Source organism: Paroedura picta, chromosome 5 (assembly GCF_049243985.1).
Source record: "Paroedura picta isolate Pp20150507F chromosome 5, Ppicta_v3.0, whole genome shotgun sequence".
NCBI classification, from domain to species: domain Eukaryota; kingdom Metazoa; phylum Chordata; class Lepidosauria; order Squamata; family Gekkonidae; genus Paroedura; species Paroedura picta.
The window spans coordinates 47,759,845-47,784,315 of NC_135373.1; the positions used below are offsets into that span (position 1 = coordinate 47,759,845).

General features: G+C 44.7%; 1 protein-coding gene across 3 annotated transcripts in view; it reads right to left on the bottom strand.

Annotated features, from left to right (window-relative positions):
* The window catches only part of WASF2 (WASP family member 2), a 90,440-nt gene that overhangs the window by 47,734 nt on the left and 18,235 nt on the right, over positions 1-24,471 (bottom strand). Inside the window, exon 1 of one of the 3 annotated variants that reach the window (XM_077337756.1) lies at positions 11,054-11,205. The exons of 1 other annotated variant lie outside the window; for it this stretch is intronic. The gene's annotated coding sequence lies outside the window, so the exon portion shown is untranslated. Of the gene's footprint in view, positions 1-11,053; positions 11,206-24,471 lie in introns of those variants that run through there. One more of the 3 variants, XM_077337757.1, reaches the window with a different exon arrangement.

Below are 24,471 nucleotides of genomic sequence, written 5' to 3' on the forward strand. Positions count from 1 at the left end.
TCCACTGACCAATCAAAAGCCTTGCTAAGCAAAAGACCCTCTTCTTTAAAACACTTGGCTGGTGCCAGTAAAGGTCCTGGCAGGCCCCATGGTGCCCTCAGGCTCTACAATGGGATTATTGCAATGGTTGCTACACGGTATGACAGAAAAACAACAGAAAAGTCTGGAGTACTTGTATGAAGGATTACGATACCCACACTAATGCACAGAGTATGGGAAACAAGCAGGAAGAACTTAGAAGTCCAAATAAAGGAAGGGTTATGCTCCTTCCTCCATAACCGGACCCAGAGGGTGGAAGTTGGGGAGGAGTTATCAGGCCCTTATCAGCTCCAGTGTGGGGTCCCTCAGGGCTCAGGGCTCCCACCCACGTTGTTCAACATCTTCATGCACCCTCTAGCCCAGCTGGTAAGAAGCTAAGGGCTGGGATGCCATCAGTACGCTGATGACACCCAGCTCTATCTCCTCATGGATGGTCACCTGGACTCCCTCCCGGATCTATTTGCCAGATGTTTGAAAGCGGTAGCTGAATGGCTCAAGCATAGTCGTCTGAAACTCAACCCCTCCAAGATGGAGATCCTGTGGTTAGGCCGTAGGGGACCAGGAGGGGAAGTGCGTTCACCCTCCCTAACAGGGATGCAACTTAAAATCGCACCTTAGGCCAGGAATTTGGGGGGTGACTATTGATGCCTCCTTAACACTCGAGGCTCAGGTCAAGAAGGTAGCTGGCCAGGCTTTTTTCCATCTGTGCCAAGCTCAGCTACTAGCACCCTACCTGTCATCCGAACACCTGGCCACAGTGATCCATGCGACAGTCACCTCCAGAATAGATTTCTGTAACTCGCTCTACGCTGGCCTGCCCTTGAGCCTGATCCGGAAGCTTCAACTGGTGCAGAATGCAGCTGCTAGGGTCCTCACAGGTACATCTTGGAGGGCCCATATCCAGCCTGTGCGGAGGCAGTTGCACTGGTTGCCGGTCATTTTCCAGATCCGGTTCAAGGTTTTGGTTCTGAGCTTTAAGGCCTTACGTGGTCTGAGCCTGGCATATCTGAGGAACCACCTGTCGCCCTATGCCCCCCGCAGAGCCTTACGTTCTGTGGGTACAAACGTATTAATCATTCCCGGCCCCAGAGAAGCGTGCCTGGCCTCGATCTGGCCAGGGCCTTTTCGGTCCTGGCCCCGACCTGGTGGAATGAGCTCCTGGAGGGAGCTTTCAGTGTTCCGCAGGGCCTGCAAAACAGAGCTCTTCTGCCAGGTCGTGGGATGTGTATGGGCTGCATGGACGATCTGGTCCCCCTTACAGTGGCAGTAGCATAGTCCATCTGGCACCCTCTGTTCTCCACATCTTGTCTTGTTTTTTTACTATGTGGGGAACTGTATATAGTCGTTTTTATATGTTTTATTGTATGGTTTTAGTGAGTTTTTTATATGCTTGAAACTCACCTCGTGGCTCCCCTCCGGGGAGAGGCGAGGGATAAATCCAATAAACAAACAAACAAATAAAGCTCTAACAGGTATTACAGAAACCTGGTGGGATAACTCTCACAACTGGAACAACAGGATTGAGGGGTACAACTTATTTAAAAGGGACAGACAAATAAAAAAGAAGAGCCTCTTGTGGCGCAGAGTGGTAAGACAGTAGACATGTTGCCTGAAGCTCTGACCATGAGGCTGGGAGTTCCATCCCAGCAGCTGGCTCAAGGTTAACTCAGCCTTCCATCCTTCCAAGGTCGGTAAAATGAGTACCCATCTTGCTGGGGGGTAAACGGTAATAGCTGCGGAAGGCAAACCCACCCCGTATTGAGTCTGCTAAGAAAACGCTAGAGGGCGTCACCCCAAGGGTCAGACATGACCCGGTACTTGCACAGGGGATACCTTTACCTTTGCCTAAATAAAAAAGTGGGAAGAATAGCACTATATGTTAAGAATATATGTACTTATGAGGAAATACATGTTTCAGAGCATGAAAGTTCAGCTGGGAATCTTTGGGTAAAAATAAAAGGAGTAGGAAATAATAGTGGTATTATGGTGGAGGTCTGCTATAGACAGCCAGGCCAGGCAGAGGACTTGGACGAGATGCTCCTAGATCAGATTACAAAGTTCTCAGAGAGACAGGACCTAGTAGTCATTGGAGATTTCAATTACCCAGTTATCTGTTGGGAGATCAGCTCTGCTAAAAATGAAAAATCCAATAAATTCCTGACAATTTCATTTCCCAGAAAGTGGAAGGGACAACCAGAGGGTCTGCTATTTTAGACTTGATTATTACCAACAGGGAAGAACTGGTTGACAAGGTAAAAGTTGTGGGTGCTCTTGGTAGTAGTGATCATGTGATTTTGGATTTAAATAAAAGCTGTACATAGTCACACATACAGGCCGGGCTTCAGGAGAACAAATTTTAACTAACTTAAAGTTATGTTGGATAGAATCATCTTCAAATATTTGAGGGGCTGTCATGTAGAAAATGGAACAGAGTTGTTTTCTGTTGCCCCAGAGGGTCGGACCAGAACCAATGGATTTAAATTAGTTCAAAAGAATTTTCAGCTAAACATCCGGAAGAAGTTCCTAACAGTTAGAGTGGTTCCTCAGTGGAACAGGAGGTGGTGAGTTCTTCTTTAGACGTTTTTTAACAGAGGCTAGATATCATCTCACATAAATGTTGATTTTATGAACTTAGTAAGATTGTGAGTGGGTGGGCAGGAAGGGCCATGCCAGTGTTTGTCTCTTGTGGCCCTTCCTTGCATACCCAGGGAATTGTTAAATGCCATAGTGGGTAGGTGAATTTCCTCCAGGCCAGGCTGGATTCTGGAGATTTGTGGTGGAGGGAATCACTTGGGCATGAAATTGGGGTCACCGTGGGTGGGCAGGTAGTTGTGAATTCCTGCATTGTGCAGGGGGTTGGACTAGATGACCCTGGAGGTCCCTTCCAATTTTATGCTTCTATGATCCTAAATAAGGTACTCTATTATACTCCCCAACCTTGGGCACTGTCAGAGATCTGGTATTAGGTAACATGGACTATTTGGTCCAAGGCAAATATTATTTTATACCTAAATCAAAGCAATTGGTAGAATTGACAGTTAGCAAGGTAAACTTTTGAACCCAATATTATGTAATAGCCATATCTGCTATGTAAATTATGGCAACCTTTCAGATATATGGAAGCTTCAATGCCCTCTTCTACACAATCTAAGGTATATCTCACTCAGCATTTCTTGGTATACCAGACATCCCAAACCAATAAAAGCAAAAATGGTAACATGAAGCAATTGGGGAAAATGCACAACTTCTGAAGCTCCATCTCTTATGAAATTGAGTTAGCAGTTCCAAGACAGATATGGTTCTACTTGTAAACATAAACAATGCCCCATAATGGGGAAGAAGACCTGCTTCATGGAAGAGTGAGGATTTGAACCAGGAGCAAGAAAATGTTAGAAACGAAAGCTTCCAACAACAAGCAACAGCTGCTCTGCATATAAAATACACCTTTTGGTTGCAATTGTATCTGTGGAAGTGCATGTGTACACAAAAGCTTGTAACTTGAATAAAACTTTGCTGGTCTTAAAGGTGCCATCGTACTAAAAATTAGTTCTGTTCATAGGTAAATTTGTCACCAAACTGCCAGCAAAGCATGCCAGGAGACAATGCAGCACAGGAGACTAAAAATATTTCACTTACAGGGCAGAACTTGAAATTGAAATGCTGACCCTAACAAACATCTCCTCTGGGTTCCATTAGTTAGAAAAACAAACCTTGCAATTCCCAGAGTTACACCCTTACACCAATGGATTTAGAAGGGTGTAAATCTATTTCAAAATGCATTGTAGGAGTTATGCATATATACAAAGCTAGCAGGCTCAATGGACACTGGAAAGAAATATGCACACTCAATTAATCAAATTGTACATCATCAAAGTGTAATAATGCAGTAGAGAATGATCACCAAAATACAAAGAAAGTAGTATGCGTATCAAAACCAGAGATAGGGGACGTCCTGTGAACAGCAATACACTACGATTTTTCTAGATAGGCCTGTTATTAAGGAAGGCTGCAATAATTACAGACAAGAAAAAAACCAGGCAATAATGCATGCCAAAAGGGCAAATGGCAACCACTGGCAGTGGTAACAGGAGTCAATAAGAGAGATACAACCCCCATAATATGTTTGAAAAACTATCACAGAAAATTTGCACCAGGCTTTCACTAAACATACCCATACGGCAGAAATCACATCCCAGTATTTGTATTGTGTACGTGGAGGGGGAGTTCATAAGGGTTTAATTTTGAAGAACATTTCCTGAAAAAAATTATTCTATGGTTCCTGTAAAAACATCAGCCTTTAAAACAAAACAAAAAACCCCAAGATCTACTATTCCCAAATGTTATAACCTGTTAGAGTCAACTGCTTAGAACTTATGTAAGTGAATCAAGTATGCCTGTATGAATCACTTATCAACACACTTTGGCTAAATGGCTGTGTCACTGTCTGTCTGAGAACTGTGTGGGATGGTGGTGGTTCATGCCATCCTGAGGTTTTACATTCTGGAAAGTTAAGACAGAACTGTAATTAGTCACACAGGGACCAGCCATCCACCAAGCCCCAGGAAGCCAGGTAGCTGACTAACAAGCCCAAGATAGGAATGTCTGTACTGGTGCCAAGCGTGGCATGGGGTTACAAATTATAAGTTTATTATTTTTGACTTATGATAATCCTATATACATGACCAAAATGCAGCTCCTTTAATGCATTAAAGGTAATGGCACAAACAGTGTTTTGGATCAGTTAAATCTAGGCGATCAGAAACCAACTCCATAAGACTCATCTTAAAAAATCTCCATACAAAATTTGGTGATATATATATTAAATAAAAACCTTATAAGGCAAACGTCTGAAGGCAACGTTCTCCAATCAGTAGCATTTCCATATTTACACATATTTTAAAAAGTAGAGTAGCAATAAAGGTGTGTCTTGGATCCTACTTAAATTTCTGCAGGTCAAGTGAGGGAATTTTTGGTGATGCCCTGCCCTTGGCGTGAAAGCCAGCTTAGTGTAGTGGTTAGAAGTGTGGACTTCTAATCTGGCGATCTGGGATTGATTCTGTGCTCCCCCACGTGCAGCTGGGTGACCTTGGGCTCACCACAGCACTGATAAAGCTGTTCTGACTGAGCAGTAGTATCAGGACTCTCTCAGCCTCACCTACCTCACAGGCTGTCTGTTGTGGGGAGCATTAATATAATTAATTCTCTACCTTCGGGTAGAGAAAAGTGGCATGTAAGAACCAATCCGCCTCTTCTTCCTACTCCAGAGCAGCATTCCTGGGCTGCTATGAAAGGGAGGAATTAGACAGAATTGCTCCCCCTGAACTTGTGAAAACATAGGCAGGATCCAAATCTATGGCATGTAATATGCACTCAGCACAAATTCCAGAAAAGCAATTTGCCTGACTGTCATGGGTCCTGTTGGGGTACAGCCATATCACAGATTTAAACTGGTTTAATGGTCATGTTCTTTCTTTTAAAGAATGTGGCTCTCTAATGGAGTTCTCCACACTTTCACCAAACTACAATTGCCTCTGTTCTCTTGGGCAAAAGCCAATACAGTTAAACTCACTTGGCAAGGTGATTAGAGAGTCAGCAGGCACGTGGGGAGGCACATTCAATCTAGGAACCAAACTACATGACCCTGGGCCAGGCTCTACCATTCAACCTTACTTAAATCACAGTATTGTTGCGGGACAGTGGAGAGGACACGCACACCACCTTGAGCTCTGTGGAGAACAAATGCCATAACTTATTTACATTTGTACTGTACATTATCTTTTGCCTCTCATGAAAAGAACAGCTGGAGGCAAGATGCATGGATTACACAATAAAAAGCTGATATAGCGCCCAAAATTCATTTTCTTCTATATTGCTAAATGAAAGATCATACTAATTTCTTATTCTAACCATAAGAACACACTAAAACTATTTGTTCTTTTTGCTTTCAAGTCACAGCTGACTTATGGTGACCCTGCGGAGTTTTCAAGGCAAGAGAAGTTCAGCTGTGGTGTGCCATTGCCTTCCTTTGTGTCATGACCCTGGTATTCCTTAGAGGGCCCCCACACAAATACTGACCCTGATAAGCTTCCAAGTTCAGGCTAGCCTGGGCTATCCAGGTCAGGAAAAATACAGAATATTTACACTTCCTCAGAGGGTACTCCAGCTGGGCTTTTTTTTTTTTTTTAGATATTTCAAGTTGACATTTCAGGCAACTAGAGGGCAGGGAGATCATGCTTTGTGGGTAGAAAACTTTGCACTTGCAGAGACACTGTTCTGGCTCCAAATTACTGCTTTTTAAATTATTGCTCACAATCCTAAAGGTAAAGGTATCCCCTGTGCAAGCACTGGGTCATGTCTGACCCTTGGGGTGATGCCTCTAGCATTTTCTTGGCAGACTCAATACGGGGTGGTTTGCCAGTGCCTTCCCCAGTCATTACCGTTTAGCCCCCAGCAAGCTGGGTACTCACTTTGCTGACCTTGGAAGGATGGAAGGCTGAGTCAACCTTGAGCCGGCTGCTGGGATTGAACTCCCAGCCTCATGGGCAGAGCTTTCAGACTACATGTCTCAATCCAAGATAGCAGCTATTTCCAAGGACAGGCATTGGCTGCAATCAACCCTAAAAGGTGTTGCTTCATTCAAACATTCCTTCCTACATTAGTCTGCTCCTTCTTAGCCAATCATTATCTCACAAAATAATCTCACCTAGAAGGAAGGGCTGGTGGTAGTTCTGAGTGGATCAAAAGTTATCACCTGTGTGTGGTTGACTTGCCACCAGCATCAAGGCATACTACAACTGTACTACAACTGTTTTGTATGACAGCTAGCAAAGGCATTTCCCCAACACTTCATGAAGAAAAGCAGCTTTCTGTAAGTTCACAACAGGGTCACAAATTCAATTTTAAGATTGTATCCTTATATTCACCCTGACCTCAATAGCTTAGGCTAGCCTGATCTCATCGGATCTCAGAAGCTAAGCAGTGTTGGGCCCTGGCTAGTATTTGATTGAGAGACCACCAAGTAAGCCCAAATCATGACACAGAAGCAAGCAATGGCAAACCTATTCTGAAGAGAGAGCCAGCTTGATGTAGTGGATAGGAGTGTGGACTTCTAATCTGATCTGGTAAACTGGGTTTGATTCTGTGTTCCCCCACATGCAACCAGCTGGGTGACCTTGGGCTCAGCACTGATAAAGCTGTTCTGAACGAGCAGTAATATGAGGACTCTCTCAGCCTCACCTACCTCACAGGGGAAGGCAAATGTAAGCCACTTTGAAACTCTTTCGCGTACAGAAAAGCAGCATATAAGAGCCAACTCTTCTTCTGAATGTCTGTTTCCTTGAAAACCCTATGGGGTTACCATAAGTCGGCTGCAATTTATAGCGAGGAAGATAGAAAACTACTGAAGGGCATTATACTCACTGAGCTCAACCTAAATTCTTAATGGAAATATGACAGATATATAACCAAATGTTAATTGAGCATTTGATATGTCACCACAGTTCCATGACACTCAGCCAAAAAACAACTTCTTCTTCAGCAAAATTAGCTACTTGTTGACTACTGTTTCACAGGCAGCTCACAGCACTGAAAACTACTATGCATTCTAAAAGACGTATATGCAAACAGAATTCCACCTATAATCAATTTTTACAAATATGAGCAACCAGCTAGATGCAGGAAAAATGGATGGGACTTCCACAAGCAAAACAAATTCATGGAGGTAAATGATATAAATGCAAAAAAGAAAATAATTCTACATGAAAAAGATATCAGCTGCTGATAATTTCTGTCTGTACAGTGAATACGCAATAGCTGTCCAAACTTAGGCTACAAATTTCAGGGATGGGGAGGTAGTTGGTAAGTTACCAACAGACTGGATCAGTCATAGCACTCATTAGCAGGGGAGGAATCAGCACAGAGCAGGCTTCTCTGACTTTTGGCACAGCCTCCTCTCAGAAAGGGCTCAGAACAAGCCAGCCTGTTCCCAGTCACAGTCTTTATGGTGCAGCAGGCTGTAAGAACAACAAAATAAAGGACACTTCCTATGATACAAAGCCCACCGCTGTGGAGTGTTGCCACAGTATTTCCATGTCTTGCTGCACCTCTATCACTATCCCAGGATATCCAACCACATTCATCTTCATCTCCTACACCAGCCTGCATAAGGCAAACATAACTGCTCTACTTGAAACAACTCCCGTGCCCAGTAGACAAGCATCTCTCCTTCTGAGAAGTACCATAGTAACACAGGTACTTACCTCTGCTCCTGTATCACAACTCCAAAGACACCAGGACAAGTACCGCTTATTGGTTATAGTGAACACTCAGAAATGCACCCCTCCTTGATCTACCTTATTTCACGTCCCATACCAGATGAGATCTTGTCCACTCCACTCAGACCTGAACTTCCACTTCGTCCTAATCTCACTGTCCACTCTAGGCTCTTCCTCCATCACATCGCCAAAGGGCAAAAAGTCAGAAACCCAACTCAAATCTGAGTCCATCTCCTTGTCCATGCCATTCTCTGCTGCCTTTTCTTGCAACATTCATCTCCTTGGCCCACTAGCTGATCCACTTCCAACTAGCAGCACCATCAGAAGCTTTCTCGTAGTTCCAATCCTAGCCCAAATTAGGAGTGCATTTACTGTCCCATTATTTCCTATCTTCCCCCTACAAAAAGCACCCTAGTTGCCCTCCCTTTCATCACCCCAAAACACAGGCCCTTCAAGTCCCAAGGCATCAACTTCCCTACTCTCATCTTGTTCATTAGTCTAAGACACCTCACCTACAGACAACTTCCCCAATCCCTCACGCAAGCTGACAGTCTGTTTTTAAAAAGAGAAGAGACACAGCCAATCTCCTTTGCCAGTATGAACAAGGCTTTAACCTTCCAAAAGCAGAAAGAACAGGTATTAAGGAGATAATGGGTGCACACAAATATATTCTGAAACTGTACTAAGGCAGTTTACCTTCTGCACACGAGGTAACTTAATGGGAAATAAAGTGACTTGGCTGTGAGAACAGCATCGAAAGCACTTTACTGGTGCAAGAGTTAATCTACTGCAATTCAATAAAACAAGTGTGATCCCACTGAAAGTCAATTATCTCAACAAGACTTTTGCTTCTGTACTTGTCTACACTGTCAGCACTGTGTAGAACAAAACTATGTGAAGAACATGCAAAATAAAGCACTTCCATACCAAAACTGTTACAGCAGTAAGGTCTAGCACATTTTCTCCCATCTGAGAGCCTCAAGTGAGAACCTTGCCTGCAGAATTTATTTCAGTAGCATCCTCAGCTACGAAGTATACCCCTAGCCATTTCTTTACTGCTTTCTTTTATGCCATTCTTCATCTAAGCAGCTCAGGACACTGCATACAGTTCTCCTCCATCTCAGTTCTCCTCCATCTCATCTTCACAACCACTCTGTGATGTACATTAGACTACCAGGCGGTAAAGAGCCCAGGGTTACCATGCAAGTTTCATAACTGACTGGAGCAGGCTTTCTTAACAGGGCTTTAACGAAGGGGTTCTCTGATTGGATGGGAGTTAATTAATTTTAATCTATTTTGTATTTTTTAAAGTTATATAGTGATATGACCATATATGGTTATTTATTTATGCTTTGATTTATACCCCAAAAAGACCCCCCCAAAAAACAAAAAATGCCTGAAGGAGACAGAGAGGGGAGGGGCCTGGCCATCAACATCCTTGCTGGCCAAGGCTTGACTCCCATGTTAGGAACTGAAGTCCGGAGAGGTAGATACTCTCATTTTAACTTTAACTGCATGGGAGGTTTGACAGGGGGCAACAGAGTGATAAATGCCTGCCCCCTGTGTTCCCACACCAGCAGAATAGGTTGCTGGGCTGTTCCTGGTGGTGGTGGGGGGGGGGACGACACAACCATGTGATGTCATATCCAGTAGGAGTATCTATGTGATGTGACTCCTGGTGATGTGACTCCTGGGAGTGTGGCAGGGAGGTGTGGCCTGTTGACAACACTTCCAGGGTATCTTGAAGCCTGAGTTTTGTTTCAGGGGTCTCTTAATGGTATAAAAAGGTTAAGAAAGGCTGGATTGCAGACTTGAATATTTCAACCCCTAGACACACAGAGAGAGAGAGAGAGAGAGAGAGAAAGGACAGTAGACAATACCAAAGTGAAAAGTCAGTATGGTGCACCGAGATCCAGCAGAACCGGGTTCAAACAAACATTCTGCCATATAAGCTTGCTGGGTAACCATAAGCTACTTATCAAGTCTCTCAGCCTAACCTATCTCACAGGTTGCTGTTGTGAAGAGCAAAGTGGGGGCGGAAAGAATAAATATGTAAGTAACTTTGGGTCCCCAAACAGGACATAAAAATGGATTTTACCACAAAAATTGTTGCAGCAATGTATTATTCCTGTTTGAAGATACCCTCCCAACACATTATTATTGCAGCTCTATCAGAGCTCTCTCAGCCTCATCTACCTCACTGACAGGAACAAGCTTTCTCAACAGTGCTTTCTCAGCCCCACCTACCTCACGGGGTGTCTGCTGTGGGAAGAGGAAGTGAAGGCGATTGTATGCTGCTTTGAGTCTCCTTTGGGCTGTGTAGAGCGGTAGTGTGAGGCTAAATGCCTGTAAGACCGAGGTCACCCAGCGAGCAGCATCCCATTTCCCCATGTTTTGTCTTCACAACCACCTTGTGAGGTGGGCTCGGCTAAAGATAAGGGCCACGTCGAGTAAGGGACTTGAACCCCCAGACCCCCGTTCAACGCTGCACCCACTAACACAACACTGACTGCAGGCCCAAAAACACCACACACACAAAAATAACAAAACACCAGGGCATCCCCAAGACAATGCCCAGGAACCCCACCCAGACCGCTTCCCTGCCGACCCTCCACGTCACCACGCCCCGCCCCACCCCCCTCCAGCCAAGGCAGGCCCCGCCCACCGCCCCAGCCCATGCGAAGCCCCCCCAAAGACGCCGGTTAACCCCCACCCCTTCCGCGGCGAGGAGCGACTCTCACCCGCCCGCCGCCGCCGCCTTCTCCGTGCCTTCCTCCCTTCCCCCGCCGTCACGACCTAAACGGCCCGAACAGACCGTCCGCCATTCCACAGCTTTTTCCTCAGCTTCCTCTGGGCGACGTTCGCCCCGCCTCCTCCGCCGCCGGTGTGCGATTTCATTGGCAGCTCGCAGCCTTCCTGCCTTCAGCCGATTGGCTCGTTCTCCCTGTCTGTTTAACGTTACCTTACGCGATTTGCTTACGCGCCCAGATTCCAAATAAAAAATAAAGAAAACCACCGACCCCACCCAACGGAAGAGACTTTGAAAAAAAGAGATGGGAGTAAACAAGGTGGGATGGGACGGACCATGTGCCGACACCGATGGGGGGAAAAGAGGGGTGTACCACATTAGGAGGAGAGGGCAGCGGAATGTTTTTAACAGTTTTATATTTTGTGTTAGAAAGACTGGCGGAGATTTATCATCATGATGTTATCAAAGAAGCCGCCGGAAAGTTTCGCTCTCTTTGTCATCATTGCTTTCGTTGGAATGGTTTGGTCTGCAAAGGAACGCTCCCCCTGGCGCTTGAAGGGTGTTATTGCAAGGCAAGAAAGTTGTGAACTCCCGGAATAAAAGGGCGGGGTGAAGACCGCAAAATTAGAACCTGGTTGGCACAATAGGGTGGGGTTTCCTTCGCTTGCACATTACAGAGCGACAGGCGTGAGCGTCTACACATTTAAAACGGAGTTGCGGTCAATCCTCTTTCTCTTTAAAATGTGTATCTTTTCAAAATTAACTGTTTAATGCAACTATCTAGCCCGATTTCATCCGATCTTGGAAGCTAAGGAGGTTCGATATTTAGAAGGGAGGCCAGCGCACTAAGGATGCGACTGCAGAGGAAGGTAATAGCAAACCTGCTCTGCTTCTAATTTACGGATGCCAATTACCAGGTGAGACCTGAAGATCCCCTGGAATTGTAGCTCAACTCCAGGTGATAAAGGTCAGTTCCCCTGGAGGAAATAGCTGCTCTAGTGGGTGGACTCCAGAGCATTACACTCCACTGAGGTCCGGTCCACGCCAAATCCCGCCCACTCCCATCTCCACCCCCTCCAGGTATTTCCCAACCCACAACAGGCAGCCCTTATGATGTTGCAATAAAATGGTGATTTTATGGCACTTTGCACACAATGCAGATGTTTAAGCTCAGCTCAGTCACATGTATGAAGAGGTCAGGCACTTCAGAATTTTTTTATAGAACTGTTGGGTTTTTGTACCTCAGTTTTTATTATCCTTACAATCACCTACCCTTCCTCTCCCCGCAACAGACACTGTGTGTGGTAGATGGGGCTGAGAGAGCTCTGAGAAACAGCTCTGTAAGGCCACCTCTAACAGGTCAGTGACTAGCCCAAGGTCAGCCAGCTGGCTGCTTGTGGAGGATCAGAGAGTCAAACCTAGTTCTCCAGATTAGAGGCTGCCACTCTGAGCCACTACACCAAGCTAGCCCTCGAAGGTGCATAATGAAGGGGAAAATAGTTCATGCCATCCCCGACATCCCTTTATCTCACCATTCCTCCAAGGAGTTCAGGATAGCATGCATCTTTTCTCCTTGCTTCTTTTTATCCTCACAACAACCCTGTAAGATAGGTCATGCTGAGTGAATGTGATTGGCTCAAGGTCACTCAACCAGCTTCCATGGCAGAGCAGGGATTAAATTATAACCCGGTTCTTTAAGATCATAGACTCACATTCTAATCACTACACCCCACCATAGCTCTCTACCTATTCTTTGTCATATGTTGGCAATCACCAGATGTATATAGTTCTTGAATTGAACTTTAGTGGGAGACTGGAGCCCATGTTGTTGTTAGGTGCAAAGTCGTGTCCGACCTATCGCGACCCCATGGACAATGATCCTCCAGGCCTTCCTGTCCTCTACCATTCCCTGGTGTCCATTTAAGCTTGCACCGACTGCTTAAGTGGCTCCATCCTGCCACCTCACTCTCTGTTGTCTCCTTCTTCTGCCCTCAATCGCTCCCAGCATTAGGCTCTTCTCCAGGGAGTCCTTCCTTCTCATGAGGTGGCCAAAGTATTTGAGTTTCATCTTCAGGATCTGGCCTTCTAAGGAGCAGTCCGGGCTGATGGTCTCCGGGCTAGAGACCATGTTGAACATCAAACTAGACAAATGCTTACAGTACATACATCTGACCAGGGGCTATAGATCAGTGGCAGAGCATCTGCTTGCTTTGCATGAAAAGGTCCCATATTCAATCTCCAGCATGTCCCATTGAAAGGATCAGGGAGTATATAAATGCCTCCATCGGAAACCCTAGAGCTCCTGCCAGTAGGCGGTACTGACCTTGATAGGGCCTTGAGGGAACTCTCAGTGTTCCGCAGGGCCTGCAAAACGGAGCTCTTCCGCCAGGTCATGGGGTGAGTCCGGGCTGCATGGAAGATCTGGCCCCGCTTGTAGCGGCAGTAGCGTACTCCATCTGGCACCCTCTGTCCTCCCTCCCCCCTCGATAGTGGGTTACCAAGGGGTACAGTAGATATGAACTGAGTTTTTACCACATCTTGTTCTATTGTCTGGGCTTTTTCAAAATGGCGGCTAGGGAGAGCCCTCCCAGCCTGTGCCTGCCATTTCCAGCTCCAAGCAAAGGGGAAAGAAAAGGTTTTTAAAAAAATTAAAACTATCTAGCCTAATTTGGGCAGGATGACCCACCTCTTCCCAAAGTGGCCAATTATAGGCTTGGAGGGGTGGTCCTCAGCCATTTAAACCTTGGCAGCCAAGGCTCCTCTTACTTCTGGGGGGTGTAACAGGGAAACGTGGCCAGCTGACATCACTTCCTGGCACTTGGAAGAATTTCAGTGGTACCTCCACCATTCTGTGAATTTAGGCAGGTTGTAAGCAGGTGGGCAGAAGGGATTGTGTTGGTGCTGGAAGGCAAATTTCCTCCAGGTCAGAGATTCTGTTGTTGTTGTTGTTGGTTTTTTTTTGGGGGGGGGAGGTGGGCATCATCCGGGCATGGGATTGGGATCACTGTGGTGGGCAGGTAGTTGTGAATTTCCTGCATTCTGTAGGGGTTTGGACTAGATAACCCTGGAGGTACCTTCCAACTCTGTGATTCTGAAAGTATGAAAGAAAGCTACCTGGAGCAACAAAGCATTTGACAAATTCATTTCCACATTCACAAGGACCAGAAACTGGCTAAAATGTCTTCTAAAGCAAAATGGAGGCATGATTCTGGGCACTGAGATTCGCACGTAATCGTGCACTCACCAAATCCTGGCAAAAGGAAAGGCTTGGTTAATTTCTGTATAAAGTTATCCTGGGATTCTGCATGATTTCCACAAAGTTTCCCTTCTAAAGTAAGAAGAAGAAGAAGAGTTGGTTCTTATATGCTGCTTTTCTCTATCTGAAGGAGGCTCAAAGCGGCTTACAGTCATCTTCCATTTCCTCTCCCCACAACAGACACCCTGTGGGGTGGGTGAGGCTGAGAGAGCCCTGATATTCCTGCTCAGTCAGAACAGTTTTATCAGTGCTGTGGTGAGCCCAAGGTCACCCAGCTGGCTGCATATGGGGGAGCGCAGAATCGAACCAGGCATGCCAGATTAGAAGTCCGCACTCCTAACCACTACACCAAACTGGTTCTAAATCTATTCTAATCAAGCACAGAGCTAAATTTCATTGGGCCTTTCTGACTCTCCTCAGAGACTTCCCATTTGTTTTGCTAAGCCAATGTGCAGTTTGTTGGGCATGATGGTGTGATTACCATGTAGGACTAGGATTTAGGAAACTCTCGTGGAAGTTCACTGTATGACCTTGGGTTTTCCCTCATCCTCACCTACCTTACAAGGTCATTTTGAGGATAAAAATAGAGGAGGAGAAGAATTGTGTCTAGTGCTCCAAGCTTCTTGGGCTGAATTTAAAAATACCACAGACTTTCTCCTCTGCAATAATGAAGGTTACATAGCTGTGACATTGACATGGATTCTACAGGGAGTTGCACAATTCCCTCCTCCTAAAGTCTACGTTCCCTGCTGTTCCAGATGCTTCAGTGGCATGAGTAGTGTGCATTGTTCTCGTTTCCGAGGCTGTATCTTCTTCCTTCCCAGCACAAGAATGCACAATGCAATATAGAAATTGCCTCCCAAATCCCTGTTGCTCCTGCCCACTCCAGCCTCCCTTTATCACATACAGGCACAGATCATAGGCAGTAGCACAGAGTTCTGGCACTGAACATCACTATGCTGAAAATGGAGTCTCATGGCATCATCAAAATGCGCACCGGTTTATTCCAGCATAAGCCATTGGCTGCAGCCCACTTCATTGTGCATATGAGTGCAGGCATTCTTGTGTAACAAAACCTGGGGCTCTAGTCTGGCGGTCTTCAGCCATTTCAAACCGAGGATCCCACTGAACTTGAGAGTGGGATGGGACAGGAAGTCATGTGACTTCAACTACTGGATGACTTCACTATCCCAGTGTTCCTTTCAACAAGCATTTGAAATGAGACAGAAGGCATGTTTTGTGGTTTATTATTCATGTGCAGCATTAGGGAGATTAAGAGAAGGAGGGGAAGATATTTGTCAGTCACTAAAAACAGGCTCCCATTTCACAACAATCCTGGGAAAATGTTTTTTATCTTCTGACTCTTAAAGCTCAGCAAACCTGGAGCCAGGGAAATAGAAGGAATTGCATGGTGCCACTTCAGAGAAGATTCTGTATCTGGTGCTCACCCAACAAATATATGAAAGTGGAAAATTGGTGGGACAGTAGCTGCAACTAGCACAGACTGCTGCAGCTAGACTGCTGGTAGGGACTCAGGTTATCCTATCAGGAGCATATGAACCCAATACTACAGCAATTACACTGGCTGCTGATCATCTCCTGAGCCCAACTCAAGGTGCTGGTTTGTCCTTTAAAGCCATATGTGCCATGGCTCTGGCTTAGCTATGGGTCTACCATACGTTGCAGTCCAAGAATGTAGATCACAGGGTGAGGCCCTCCTGATTATCACACTAATCTGTTGGGCACATAAGAGAGGGCCTTTTTGGTAGCAGCCCCACAATTATGGAACAGTATCTCCAGGATGCTGTGCCTGGCCTCTCACTTTTGATCTTCAGCAGACGTTTATTGAGGGCTGCGCGTGATTATTTTAGTTTTGGTTTATTGGCAGTCCTGAGATTTTAAATTGTGGTCTTTTAAGTGTGTTTCTTTTAAATCATTGTTTTGTTTATGCTGTAAGCCACCTTAAATACTTTAGGGTAGAAAAGCAACTAATAAACGTTTTAAATACTTTTGTACACCCTGCTTGGTCTTTTTTATACTCAGCCACATTTCTCTCTCTGCTTGGAGGTGGAATTGATTTTCTCTTCTCCTCTTATGGGTGGGATTGAGTTTTCCCAGTTAGAACTTGAGGCATTTTGGGACAAATTAGACATGACAAGCATCCATGATCCAACTCAATGCTGCTGCCATTCTAACACCCAATGAGGTGATTTAAAAAATGCCACAAGGGCAAGGCAGAATTAGATGTTCTTGCTTTCCTTACCCCCTCTCTTTTTCAGGTGCCAGAATGGCCACATCCCATGCCACGGTTAGTTCAGCATTTTAAAAAGCCTGGGGCAGCAAGATTACCTCATCCATAAGTATTTTTAATCACTTCATTAGAATTTAAAACAACCCCAACATCTACTGGTCCACATCTAGTCTGACCCTCAGAAAACCCACAAATCATGTTTGATCAGAGAGCAGGCTCTTGCCACTCAAGGTGGAAGAGTGTTTATTGTATGTGGCCAAAGCCCATCACAATTGAGCAGATAAAACATACAAGTAAAACATGAACAGAAAACAGCAAATAAAGCTGTAATGTTAATAACACTTAAACATTCATTCAAATAGATCAGTACCTTCTTTGTATACAAGTGAAGGAGTCTCAATAATTAAGCGCACCATGTCACTGAATTTTCTAAGCTGCCAGGTCAAACTGTGCAAGTCTATAAGAGCTATCCATGACTCCACATTGGAAAGGAGGAATAGTTTTTCCAACATGGCGGGGGGGGGGGGAACTAGGCCTTTAAAATTTGCTCCAGTGAATTTGTTTCTGGGCACTATATACAAAGGGCTGAGCCAAATTTCTTGTACAAGGTCATTTGGTGACTAAAGCTCCACAAATATAAAGATGGGCAGCAATCTGTACTTGTGTATATAGGCCATTTAGAATGGGTTTTGCTAAATATCACCCCAAGATACTTCATAATCCCATCTAACAATGCAGAACCTTGAAGTATATATCTACATCTTTGAGATCTCTTCCGAAAGACTAACTTTGGTCTTAGCAAAGTTGATGTTATTTCCTTACAGAAATTGCCCAGTGTGTAACATCCTCTTTAAGTCAATAAAACTTCAAAATGATGTCACTGGCATACAGGAAAACCAATTTCTGCCCCCCTCCCTACCATAAAGGATGGTGGAAAGAATTTGGGGCCAGACAGAATTTGACTATATTGTTTGAAAAGCAAAGGGGCCAGAACACACTCCTGATTGATTCTCCACACCGACCCCCCCCCCCAATAGTAGGAATCTCCTTTGTAAGCCCCAAAGGCACTTCATTAGTTAGGTTGGAATCAAGTTCCTTAGGAACAACGGGCATTTTATCAGTACTGGAACCTGCTAGTCTTGCAGGCATGCAGTTCCAAGCCACTGAGCAGAAGGCAGCAGTTAGGTCCATAAATGCTACAAACATAGCTTTGGTGGGGTGCTGAATACTCTTTTGAGCCATCTGATAAAGAGTCAGACAATTACTAATAGTGCATATCCTTGTCCTGAATCTTGGTTGTTCAGGATGGATGTTATTGGAGTTTTCCCAGTACTCCAGTTTGTGCAGCAAAAATCTGCTGTACATCTTGGAGGCTATATTCAGCAGGCTAATTTGAGGGACCAATTTGCAGCCTTTTAAAATACTAGGACAAAAATGCTTTGTTTCCACCCTAAGGGAGATTCACCAATTAGGTTGATTTGTGTGGACAACTTTGTTAAAATGGGCACCCACAAATTGGGAAAAGATTTAAACCCAGGAGAGATCAGGTCCTTGCTGGGGGACTTAGCAGAGGAGAGAGAGATGAGGCCCCAGGAATGGACAAAACATGTTTCTACAAACACAAGTAAAGTCTCAGAAAAATATAAATGCAGAAAAATATAAATTTATACATCCATGCATAAATTGATGGTTTAAAAATCCTAATAGAAGCAGTACTTTTAGGAAATGAATGCCTTCTGCAATGGTCATTGTGGGGCAACTAGACAACTACCATAGTCAGCCTTCAAGCCTTGGTTTCTGTCAGTAAATCACAGGGTCATTTCCAGGTCTGTTTTGGTTTTTGAGGGCGGATTCATCAAGGCCACGCCTGGAAATAACACAGGCAGGCCTAACTACTCATTACTATTCTACAAGAGTATAAGAAGGATGGTCTAATAATTAAATCAAACAGAGAGAAAAAGACCTATCCAATGGCAATACAATAAATATATTCATAAAAGAAAGAAAAGTGTCTTTTTTTGTAGTTTTCTCTCATAGGTATGGGGATACTGGTCAGTATTTTATAGGTATCAAGAATTTAAACCTTATATATAATAATAATAATTCTGGCCACAGGCTTTGACAGGTATGGGGATCACGTGTCAATACAGACCAGTATCCCCATACCTGTGGGATTACCTGTGGCCAGTATTATATTATTATTATTATATATAAGGTTTAAATTCTTGATACCTATAAAATTGATAAAAATATTGAGGACTCAGAGGACTTGTCACTGATGAAAGAATCTTACTGAAAACGGATATTACCTGGATTCCGTTTTGACAGAAGTCCTAAAGAATAAACGGATAAGGAAAACTACAAAAAAAGACACTTTTCTTTCTTTTATGAATATATTTATTGTATTGCCATTGAATAGGTCTTTTTCTCTCTGTTTGGTTTACTCATTACTATTCAACAGCACTTACCAGGCAAAACTAAATGTGTGTAGTGATTAGATTTTCAGACTAAAATATGGGAAACCTAGGTTGGAATCCCCACTCTGCTGCAACCTCACTGGGTGAACTTGGGCTTGGACAGAAGAAAGTAGAGATAGATGAGGGTATGGAGGTGGGAAAGAAAAAAGACTGCTGAAACAGAGGAAGATCTCCAGGGATCTCGAATCCCCGCCAGACCTAAGTAGACGGGGCTACTGTCATTCCTAACAAAATGTTTTAAATGTTAATATTTTGATGTTATTGTGAGATGGGTTTTTTTAAACTATGTAGTTATGTGCTCTGAGCTGTCTAGGAAGGGCATGATAAAAAAATAGTTTATCATTATATTATTAATATTATGGGGAAGGGGAAGTGAGATACCTCATACAAGTTATTGCAGGCTCTCAGCTCCAGGAATCCACCCAGGGCAATTGTGTTGTTAGGTCTATTTTTCCCCCCTGCTGAATCTCACAGCTGAAATAGCGCCGGAGAAATAGCGCCAGTTTTGGTGACAGGCAAACTGAGTTTAGATGTGACTGATCCATCTTTTCTTTTCCCCCCAAGTGATCAACTTACCTTTTCAGAAGTTTATAAATACTAAGATTTTGGTTCTGCTTATAGCCAACAGAGGCAGAGCAGTGACCATAGAGTTGACCTTGGTCCAGAAGTTATTGCTTAATTTCTCAGCTGGGGAAGGAGAATTAGAAGGTCTGGTTTCCTCTTCTCTCCTCCCTTCCCTTCCCTAACATATTTTGTTTTCGGACAGGAACCCATGCCAACATTGACGGAGGGCAGTTCCAGAATCGCCACTGCTGTGATACCACTGACATTTGCTAATCAGCTTTAACCTTAGATCTATACACACACACACTGTCTAACTGAGTGTCTTGTCTCCATGGAGACGCATGGCAACCTTTGCTCACAAGCTAATGGTACTTCGGAAAGCAAAGCTCATTCACTCCCCATCAGCGCCAGGTGAGGAAGAAGAGTCTGCCCTGTGGAGAGGGGGGAAGATTTAATAACTCTGGATTTCTTGCTTCCCAGATTTTGCAGCTAGGTTGGTAGTGTTTGTACTCTTTCTTTGGGGACCAGAATAGTTTGAATCATTTGAGCAGTCTGAAGTCACATTAGGTCAAAGGAATGTTATCCTAGGGTTGCCAACTCTAGATTGAGAAATTCCTGGAAATCTGGGGGGGGGGGGAAGGAAGCATGGAGACGGTGGGGTTTGGGGGTGGTAGGGACCTCAGCAGGACGTAACGGCATACTGTCCACCCACCAAAGCATCCATTTTCTCCGGGGGAATCATAGAGTTGGAAGGGATCTCCAGGGTCACCAAGTCCCTGCAGTATTCAGGAAATTCTACCTGGCCAACCACAGTGACCCCAATTCCATGTCCAGATGATGCCTCCCCCCCAAAAAAAACCCTTCTGACCCCAAAATGGCTATCAGCCTTTCCCTGGGCTTGCAAGAAAGGGCCACAAGAGCCATTCCTTCTGCCCACCCACTTACAATCTGCTTAAGTCCACGATTCAGCATTTGTGAGATGGCTATCTAACCTCAGCTTAAAAACTTAAGGGGAACCCACCACCTCCCAAGGAAGCCTGCTGGATCTCTGTCATCTAGAGAAAGGGTTGTCAGCTCTGGGTTGGGAAACCCCCAGAGACTTTGGAGATGGAGCCTGCAGAGGGCGGGGTTTGGGGGGAAAGGACAGTCCATATTCTAAGCAGCCACGTTCTCCAGGGGAACTGATCTCTGCAGGCCGGAGATAAGCCATAATCCCAGTGGATCCCCAGGTCCCACCTGGAGGCTGGCACCCCATCTAGAGATTATTTGCCTTTCCAGGAGATTTCCAGGCACCCCCTGGAGGCTGGCAGCCCTATGACCTACATGGGATGGTAGGGTTGGGCCTTGTAAGCAACACTGCTAGCTAAAGAACTGAGCTGGTTCTCAGAGTCCCTTAGCTGCAAGGGAACATTTATGGAAAAAGCAAGCACAAGGCCCTCCCCACACACCACAGAGCACAGTCGGCCTTGACAACCAATGGCCACATTTGCTTGGGTCCTGAGTATGCTGTAGACCCAGCCACCCAAGGCTGATTACTGGCCAGAATCAGGTTGGAAAGTTGAGCCAGCTTCATCCAGGGCTTAACTTTTTTTTTTTTGGGGGGGGGGGAGATTCCAGTTGCTAAGCAACCACCAAATGGACAGCCCCACTAGCTGTAGGTCAAAATAGAAGCAATTATAGGGGGGGGGGAACAAAGGGGTGGGGGGTGAGCAGGCCAAGTTTGGGCTGGAGGCTGGCTCCACCTGGTGGCCTGACAAGCTCCTGGTGTCTAGATCCTAAATAATCCTCAGGATGTCCAGAAATGTCCTTTTGACAACTGTTCTAGAAAACAAATTCCATCTGCTCAGAGGCACTGTGTTTAAGGGATTGGTACTGCAAGGGATTTAGTTCTTTGTTTGACTTCTCCCCAATGAGACCAAATTCCTTCCTCAATTGCATACTTTGAGTCTCGGACACAGATTACTATACCAGAATCACAAATGGACTATGAGCTGATGCATTTGTGGAAAAGTGCATTTTGATGGTAAATACTAGAACTTTGTCATGATTCTATTCATCCACATTATAAAACTTCAGAAATCAATCCTGCTGTTCTCGCATACCAGGGACTCAAAACAATAATAATTTTTAAAAATACACACGTAAACAGGAATGTGTACAACCCAATTGAAGAAGAGCATTTTTTAAATACCTGTTTTCATTACCCAAAGGAGTCCCAAAGTGGTTTACAAATCTCTTTCCTTCCTCTCCCAACAGACCCCCTGTGAGGTAGGAAGAGCTAAGAGAGCTCTGAGAGAACTGTGACTGGCCCAAGGTCTCCCAGCTGGCTGCATGTGGAAGAGGAGTGGGAGATCAAACCCCTGGATGCTGCTGCTGCTCCTAACCACTACACCATGCTGGCTCAAGTGTCTCCTAATGCAGGCTTAACATAAGCAATAAGCCACAAGGATTCTCTGGGCTGGAGAGGAGTCTGCAAGCGGGGGTCTAAGAACTAAGAGCCAGGAGCCTGTGCCTCTGGCAGATGCCCAGCCCAGATCTTCACAGGCTTCAGATTATCCCAGTTCCTTTGCCTTCCCTTCCTAAATGGATACATTTTATTCTTAAAACAATACACAAAATAAGCTCTTGTCCTTCTATGTAGGCAATCAGTATGGAGGAGTGCGAGGAGACCTTGATACATATTCTGAATCAGTGGTAAAGCTCCTAAGGAGACCTTGGTTGGGCCCATTACTCTTTCACAGCCACACTGTAACTCTGAGTTATTGTAAGGACAGAACACGGGGGCAGAGGGGAGAACCACCTACGTTGACCTGAGCTCCTTGGAGGAAGGGCAGGATAAAAAATGTGATACCTACTTTTTCCTCCTCTTTAAGATGCCATGGGACTTGTTTATATTTGTTTTATTTTGCTCCAACAGACTAACATGACAGCCTGTTTGCAGTGGGCTTGTGCCTCTTGGTACATGGCAACCATTTTGCAGCAGTGCCCATGACGACCCCTATAATTTCAAAAGTGACCACTGCAGCAAAAAAGGTTGGGGAGGCATGCACCAAACTGTGGGCAGATTTTCAGTAGGCAGAGAAGAAAATAGCTTTATTGTGAAGAGAAAGAGGAGAGGAAACAGTCCTAACTGTCTGTTCTGTTATCTTCATGCTGTCTGTCTGTTCAGGAGGCAAGCAGGGAGGAAGTGTGCTCAAAAGAGCCAATCAGAGCACAGGAGGAGATTGTCTGAAAAAACATACAGAATTTCCTACACTATGCTTAAATACACATATCCTCCAATGCCCCCTGCAGGAGATTCTTCATATCCTTTTGAATCATGCACACTACTGATTTTGCATATTCCAACGTAAACCTTGCACACTCAGCAGTTGGGGGCATGCTGTAGCTGCATATTCTCTGGGTTTGTTTGCCAAAAAGATAGCTGCAGGAAGGCTGATGAGGGTGGGGGTAGGGCTCAACACACAAAGTATGTTTTTAAAGTATCTGGCAAAGGGAGATTTGACTCTGGAAAGCTCACCTCCTGAAAATTGTGTTGGTCTCTAAGGTGCTACTAGACTCAAATCCAGCTGTTCTATTGCAGACTGAGACGGTTACCCTCTGAAACTATGTTAAGAAAGATGCTTGAGGTCAAAAAGTTAGAGAAATGCCAGCATTTGGGCAAATATCCCGGTTTGGAAGAAGAGAAAATCCCCATTTAATCATTCAAAATGACTCTGATATTACCAAGGAGAAAGTCTTTCTATTCATTACTGGGGGGAGAGAGCGAGAGGCAAGTAAAGAATTCTAACCGCCGAGAGGGCGAGAAGCCATCTCTTTTCCCAGAAGTGTCCCACTCTCATCTTTTCTCTGTCCAAATTAACATGGGAAAGATGCCCATTACCTGCTACCAGATAATGACTGTGATTAGGTGGATCTCTGCCACCAGCCAAGATCTGAAGGATTGCTCGGCTCTCCAGCAGAGTCAGCCGCTGCAAAAACAAGAGCAATAAAAGTGTAAATAAAAGACTTTGGAAGACAGAGCGGGCGCCTGCAAAGGGCAGGGGCTGAAAGAGCTTTGATTATCATCTCTGGCAGCGGGGCTCTGCCTGAGACAGCGGAGGGTGGTGGAGGTGGAATCAGAGATGGAGATGCACATCCCCTCTGCTTTTCAGCCCCCAATTTGAACAGGATCCTCTTGTGGAGGGAGGAAGGGAGTCTTTTCCAAACAGAAGAATTTGGGATTTGAACAGTGATAGAAATTCAAGAAGGCGTCACAATATAGTACAAACCGCCCAGGTGACTAGGCAAAGATTGGATTGATCTGGTTCAAATCTTACTCTGCCCCAGATGGCTGGCATTGGCAAGTCAGGAGCATTCAATCCCATCTCTGTAAAATGGGCACACGGATATTCCTCACAGATTTATTATGAGGGAGATGGAGGGAATATTGTTCCTAGCCGAGAGTTTTTGGATCCAGATACCCATTTCAAAGCATGATCAATGCACAGGTGTTACTCAGCTATTTGGAGGGATCCTGGAGTTCAAGTCTAGTGCGACATCATCGGTGGCAAAGTTCATTTCCCTGCCATCCCATGTGTTGTTTTTTCCAGTTTTCTATTTTATATTTAGAAGGAAAAGAAAAAAAAATATAAAGTACAGCATCTATAACATATGATAAAACTTGCATTATAATATTTGGCATACTTTATATTCATTTTTCTTATATCTTAATAACAATTTGTTAAATTCTAGTAAGATCTTAACACAGAAACTGGTTTAGAGAAAATAAAGACATACTAGCAATCCTAATACGTAATCTAGCCAAATAATAACACATAATAAAGAAGATATTTTGATAAAATATTTCTAATATAAGCTTA